The 7,424-nt window shown below is 40.2% G+C and overlaps 1 long non-coding RNA gene across 1 annotated transcript; it reads left to right on the plus strand.

The window, feature by feature from the left end:
- The first annotated feature begins 2,761 nt into the window (after positions 1-2,761).
- LOC121290131 lies at positions 2,762-5,091 on the plus strand. Its single transcript, XR_005945711.1, has 2 exons — positions 2,762-2,974; positions 4,534-5,091. It is a non-coding gene; the product is annotated as an uncharacterized LOC121290131 (long non-coding RNA).
- The last annotated feature ends 2,333 nt before the right edge of the window (positions 5,092-7,424 follow it).

Here is a 7,424-nt window from a genome sequence, read left to right on the forward strand (position 1 = left end):
AAACCAAAACAACTCAGGAATACAAATACCCTCAATTTGCAGCTACAATGCTGATATTCATGGATATTCTGCAACTATCTTACCATTTCAATAGGCCATGTTTGGATGATGCTATGAATAATGGTGAGGGCATGATAGTGAGCTTAATCCAATGATTGTCTTGCCACTCCAGGCACCTCTACTTACTTGCTGGTAAAACTATTTAGGTAATTGTCACAAGGCTATGTTCAACAAAAGTTACAATATAAAGTTTGATGAATGAAGCCACAACATGCCGAATAAATTAATCTGGCTGCATACATTTTTACATGAACTGCCTGTATGTTAATCAACAAGCAAATTGATTTCCCAATGAGATGGGATATGGTTTGCTCTTTGTATGCATAATAGCATTAAATTGTAAATTCATCAGAATGCTGTTCTCCAACTCAGGTTATTTCTGTGAATTATGGTTTGTAATGGCTATTGTACCATAATCTTGCTTTAAAAATGCACATGCTGAAAATGTTATGGCACACTGCATAGAAACCATCCTAGAATTGACTGAAGGGATACTTGGCTTAATAAAGTTGAAATACTTGAGTTAATAAGAGCTTAATTAATTGTTAGTGCCCTGAAAACAGTGGTTAAATGCACTGCAAGGGAGATTCAACATAGCAGTTGATTCCCCAGTGACAGAAATATATATTGTTTGCTCTTGTATATCAGCAAAATTGTAAGTTCCTTGTAATTATTATTCTTGTATCCTTTGGGGATTTTTCATGTAATGCATGAACAGCAAAGATACTAAGGAAATGAAGCAAAAAAAGTATCATGTAAAATGTTTAATATTACTTTATTTTGCCCTTTTCTCCCTTTTTTCTGTCTGATTTTTTTCTCTGCAGAAAAAGAACTCCAGCAATCTGCTTGTGATCGGTTTGCTTTTCTGCCTCCCCTCCGCCATTTTATTTGATTTCCTTTCTGCTTGATTTTTCTTTTTTAGATGCCCTTTCCATTTGGTTCTTGCTTTCCTGGGACCTAGGTGTCCTAGTGCATGAATCGCAAAAGGTTACTATGCAGATACAGTAAGTAATTAGGAAAGCTAATAGTATGTTATGTAAAGCATGTAGTATTCTAGGTTTTATTAATAGGGGCATTGAGTACAAGAGTAAGGAGGTCATATGAAACTTGTGTAAGGCACTGGTTCGTGCTCATCTGGAGTACTGTGTCCAGTTCTGGGTGCCATACTTGAGGAAGGATGTGAAGATATGGAGCGAGTGCAGAGGAGATTCACAAGAATGGTTCCAGGGATAAAGAACTATAGCTACGAGGATAGATTGGAGAGATTGGGACTGTTTTCCTTGGAGAAAAGGCTGAGAGGATACTTGATAAAGGTATTCAAGATCCTGAGGAGTATGGACAGGGTAAATGGTGAGAAACTGTTCCCACTTGAGAACATCAAGAACTAGAGGACACATTCAAAGTAATGGGCAAAAGGAATAGAAGTGATGTGAGGAAAACATTTTTCACCAAGGGTGTTTAGAGTCTGGAACGAACTTGAAAGGGAAGTGGAAGCAGGTTCAATTGAGGTATTCAAAAGGGAATTGGATTGCTATCTCCAAAGAGAGAACGTGCAAGGTTACAAGGAAAATGCAGGGCAGTGGGATTAGGCAGATTGGTTTTTCAGTGAGCCTGTTCAGTCTCAATGGGCCGAATGGCCTTCTACACTGTAAAGATTCTGTATTGCGAGGGGAATTGAATACAAAAGTAGAGGTTATGCTTCACTTATACAGGGCTTTGGTGAGACCACATCTGGAGTACTGTGTACGGTATTGGCCATCTCATTGAAGGAAGGATGTTAAGGTGCTGGAAGCAGTTCAGAGATGGTTTACTAGACTAATACCTAGAAATGGGAAGGTTGTTCTTTGGAAGGGTTGGATAGAGTACGTTTATATCTGCTGAGGTTTAGAAGAGTAAGAGGTGACGATTGGAACATATAAGATCCTGAGGGGACTTGACAGGTTGGGTGTGAAAAGGATATTTCCTCTTGTGGGAGAATCTAGAACTAGGGGCCACTTTAAAAATAAGTGGGCGTCCATTTAAAACATGAGTATTTTTTCTTTTGAGGGTCGTGAGTCTTTGGAACACTCTTCCCTAGAGAGTAGTGGAAGCAGAGTTTTTGAATATTTTTAAGGTAGAGCTAGATAGATTCTTGATAAAGAAGTTGAAAGGTTATCAAGGTTATGCAGAAATGTGGAGTTGAGGTTCCATTCAGATCAGCCATGATCTCATTAAATGATGGAGCAGGCTCGAGGGACAGAGTGGCCTACTCCTAATTCGTATATTCTGATAAATCCCTCCTTTGGGCCTTTTAAATGTCTCTAAATGACTGCGCTTCTGATTTCTCTTGGTTCTGTCGCCTTTTATCACATCGATATTATGTTCCTTTCCCATCTCGAGGCTTCTCTTGTTTTTCTCTTTATCACAGTGAAGGGATAGATTAGCTGAATACTGTTCAAAGTCAGTTTTCATATTCTTCAGATAAATTAAATTGCTAATCCTAAAGAAACATTGGGCGGGATTTTCCAGTCCCATCAGTCAACTGACATTTGAATGGTTCATAGTATTTGCCGTGGTGGAAACCTGCTGTGATGGGGCCGGAAAATCCTGTTCATTATTTTAGTTCTAGTTAGAGAATTTTTTTTTTCTATATAAATGCAATTGATGTGACCTTTCCTGTCATCATATTTCCCTTTTTGGTTTTTGTCTTGCATCAGGCACCATGCTAGTGTGTTCCAAGATCTTTTTCTGGCCAAAGGAAGGTTTGTGAAGATGGCAGTGAAGGAGAAAGCGTTCTGGAGCGGATCCTATGGAGAATGATCAAATCTGTTTGTTGGGAGTCGCTAAGGGAGATTTTGTATCCAACAACAGGGCAGGAAGCACCATGAGAAGGTAGAGAGGGAACTAAATCTGTCCAAAAGGCATAGCTGTTCAGGTAAAATGATGTGAACAAACAGTCACAGTAAAAGCAGGGCCAGTGCTTTTGGGCGATGTCCCAGTCTGGTGCACCCACTTCTGGAGAAAATGCCCACAAAGGTGGGATTTGCCTTTGGGGGTGGTGGTTGTGGGGTGGTTGATAACGAGAGTTGGGCCCTCTGTCCCTAGGAAGAGTTCAGAGGCAGCCATGAACTGCCGACTGTGGAGGCAGGCTGCTGAAAAGACCCATCTCGATGCATTGATACTTAATACCAGTTGTAATAAAAACAGGCTGTGTAGCTCTCACCCCTCATGCCCCCTTCATGCCCATCCATCCACAAGACACTGTGTGTAGAACCAATGAACCCCACAGTGACTTAGAACGTGTTAAAAAGCTTAAAATAAACATAAAAATTGCTTTTTCCTATAAGTGTCAATCATCAAGACCCTTTAAAGTTTCAGAAGCAGAAACTGCAAATACTTGAAACCTCTTTATCTTGTGTAAATAAGCATTGTGAAATTGACAGAGAGCCAGAACTGTCAATCAAATAATTTGGCTCTCAACCAAGTCTCATTATGTTGGTTCTATGGAGGCCATGGGGAGGGATGGGTAGATAGGAAAAGCTAAGCATGGAGGGTAGGACGTGGTGGGTAGGGGCGTTGCTTGGCATGGGGGCATAGGCAAGACCTTTTAAACTTGCATTCAAAAAGTTCCCTCAACTAGACTGTTTCAGCTCAGGTGCTGTGAACCTTGACTCTGAAAAGCTGGCCTGAGTCCATGAACGTTGTGGAGGACTAGAACATGCCAATCCACACAATGGAGCTGGCTAGTCCAGCATGAAGGCTGTGGGCTTACCACCTGAACCAATCTGCACTCAAGTGGCACTGCTGCAAATCGAAAACCAGGGGAAATGGGGCCAGGAATCCTGGAATCTGAGTCCAGCTGCCATTTTCGCCCCTCCATGGAGTCTCCCCAACTCCATAAAAATGCAGCTCACTGTGTCTGCAGCATGATTAGGAGATAGAGCAGAGGCTCCAGAAATGGTAGCAAATATGGCATGGAGCACCAAATTGGAGCTGGGCTCCTTAACAAGCAATAAGTCTGCATGTCAGGCTAGCCAATGCAGTCAGCGTTTCCCTGAGCATTCTCACTCCTATCCACATCCCTTTTAAGGGTTGATCTTGAGGATCTTCTGACCTCTCTACCATCTCTCCTTGTACCCACCTGCATCACTAATGCCTGCAGCATCATGTCATTATGGATACTTATGTTTGCCCTGGTGTTCAGTTTCCGAGAATTTCCATCACAGCAGTGCTTCCCTTTAAGAGGTACCCTGTCTCTGAGAGAGCAGGCTGCCGCTAATGCTGTTGCACCCTCCAGGTCTATGCAGAGCCTGCCAACAGTGTTAAGAGGCAGAGATCAGCGTTGGAGATGCACCAACTAGTGCCTCTGATGAGGTGGGTACATGACTTTTGCTCACCTCTATCTGAACAGATATGTGCATGTTGGGAATTGTGAACTCTAGGCCCAAATACCAGGGTAAACTAATTTCTAACCCAGTTTATATTGATTTCCAGCAAGCCAGTCAGAACTGAAATCAGAAAGCATCATTTCGTACAAAGGACGGTGAATAGAATTCTCCCTCCCTCATTCCACCCTTAAAGGATGCTGGATATGGGGAGTAGGTGGGTAAATAGAATGGAGATACTTGTTGGTCAAGAACCAATAACCAAGCTCAAGACAAAAACAGAATTACCTGGAAAAACTCAGCAGGTCTGGCAGCATCGGCGGAGAAGAAAAGAGTTGACGTTTCGAGTCCTCATGACCCTTGAATAGTCGACTCCTATTTCCTTCACTATAGGAAAGCTGTTGGCCGCCACTTTGGATGAAGCAACTTGTTAATTATTAAGTAATAGTTAAGGTAACTGCAGTGATATATTTTAAACCATAGCTGCCTTTATGCAGTCACTTTGTTTCAGTATTGCCATCTCTATAAACTTCAACTTCGGTACATGAAATTCAGTGCTTAGAAGCTTCTGCTGTCTTGCAATAACTTACTGTGCTGCTTCATGGAGGCTGGGTTACAGGTCACAGGATATTGAACATTTCAATAAATGGGCTTTTGTTATATGCAACTTTGGTATTTGAAGCATCATTTAGGCTTGTCAAACTGGAGCCTAATAATTGTCATTAAATTACAGTATTAGTATACTAATTTTACTTTGCTACACTCAACCACTTATATTTGGTCTAGATGTTCTAAAATGTTTCCTAAATGTTCTTGATAAAATTCAACAAAATTGTCAAACGAAATGTCACTGGCATCTTCTCAGCTTAGTGTTTGCTGCAAGCATTTTCTGCAGATTTATCAGCAATCTATACTTTTTGCATTTCCTTGTACCATGCAGAAAGATCACCACCACAGTGCAAACTAAGTAGCCTTTTTGGTTAGCATCAACTTATTGTGATGCTCTGTTCCAACATTTCTTATTGACCTGACTTGTGATCTGGTTGAATTAAATACATGGCCCTAGAAGATGTTGGAGTGGGTCATTCGGGGTGAGCACTGAGTTGGATTTTTCCCCCTCACTCTTCACCAATTAATTTTGTGTGGCAATTGCTGAAAGTTTGAGTCATTAACAACACAGCAACTTCAGAGAGGCAGCCTGGGGGCCTTGGTAAATGACAGGACCAATAAGAAACAGAGTAATTGATGGAGAAAGGAACAGGGTGAACTAAACAACTTGGATACTGAAAGAGAGAAATTGGATTAAAAGAAACATCTAATGCAGGAATGTTGACTGATAGCTAATTTGAGGTTAATCCAGCAAACTGGCAATTTGCAACTCAAACTATCTGTTCACTTCATAAATTTTAGCATTAATATCAGTGTGCACCATGAACTCGCCCATTATTTTCACAGCATACTGGGCCATGCTGATTTAAATCCAATTTAAGATATAAAAGTATATTGTAAGTTTTCAATATTAAAAGCTCCCTGATCTTTTTTTATTTTCCCGCAGTGAGTGGTTAAGTTCTGGAATGCACTACCTGAGAATGTGGTGGAGGCAGGTTCCATCAAGGCATTCAAAAGGGAATTAGACTGTTTGAAGAGGAAAAATGTGCAGGATTATGGGGAGAAGGTGGAAGAATGGCACTTGGTGAATTGCTCTTTGGACAGCTGGTGTAGACACAATAGGCCGAATGGCCTGCATGGGCGCTTTAACAATTCTGTGTTCACTGGAATATGTTAGCCTTGAGTTTAAAGTCACTGATTCTTAATGTGAGGTTTTGTATTAATGATTCAAAAGGTAAATATCTGAATTAATTCATGACCTTATTGAGGAATGGAAATTGTTGCTTATTCCTGTTGACTCTTTTTTAGTTTCTTAAAATGTGACTCAGTGGCAGTTTGTGGTTTACCCACCCTGCTGTTAATTGGTCCTAATGTTTGTCTTCCATTTCTTTCCATCTCTTGGCCTAGCCCAACTTATTCTGGTCCAGCACTGCTTCTTGGCTACTCTCCACCCTCTCAAAGTCTTCATTTCCCCAGTTCTTCACCTTCTGTTGTCTTAGTCATCTATATGAACTGCAGTTAGGGGTCAATCTGTACGTGATATCTAAATAGTTTTATTAAAGAATTGTTTGGTGGAGGAAAACTTAAAAATGTTTCTTTTGCTCTACTAATTATTTAGATTTGTTTTGCTACGGTATTATGCAACAGTGAAAAGGAGCAGAGGGGAAAGGCTGGTAGAAAATTATTTGGTACATTCAGCAAGTAAAGCGAACAAGTTGAAATGTTAGAAGGTATATGACCTTACAGCTTATTAACACACACGAGCCGAGTGGGGATTTGGCCATTGGCCAAGTTGTATGGAAATTGGCCAACTAACCAGTTAATCCTGACTAGCACCTAATTTAGAAACATGGTCGAATGTCTTGTTAATATTTTAAGTTTGTTTGCTTGATGTTGTTGACTTGTAGTTGTGTAGCTTTATGTTTTTAACCCAGAAAACTGGTAAATCCAAACTTATATCAATTAGTTTTTTAAAGTTTCTGCTTACAAACTGTAACACTGGACAAAAGGATCTTAGAGTATTGCTAATTTTAGCTACTTGGAAATCAATTTTTTTGTAAATCACGTACTTCATGCAACATTACCTATTCTGGAAGCTTACCTCTTCACTAAACTGTGGGGAAAAAGCATGCTTGAAATTGTCCACTAATACATTGTCCCTTCAATAATTCCTAGTTCATAAGATTTTCACTGAAGGGATTTCTCTCAGCAGGCAGTCTTCACATTAAACCTTGTGTAGTAATTTTGTTATGTTAGTTCATAACATTTTATGAACTAACCGATTTTCATAATGCAGCAACAAGTGCTGATTATATGCTGCATTTTGAAAAATTGGGGTGAGCCATCAGCTTCCCCTATTCATTTAGATGATATGCCTAGAGTTTTAAAAAA

The sequence above is a fragment of the Carcharodon carcharias genome, chromosome 17 (assembly GCF_017639515.1).
Source record: "Carcharodon carcharias isolate sCarCar2 chromosome 17, sCarCar2.pri, whole genome shotgun sequence".
Lineage (NCBI taxonomy): Eukaryota > Metazoa > Chordata > Chondrichthyes > Lamniformes > Lamnidae > Carcharodon > Carcharodon carcharias.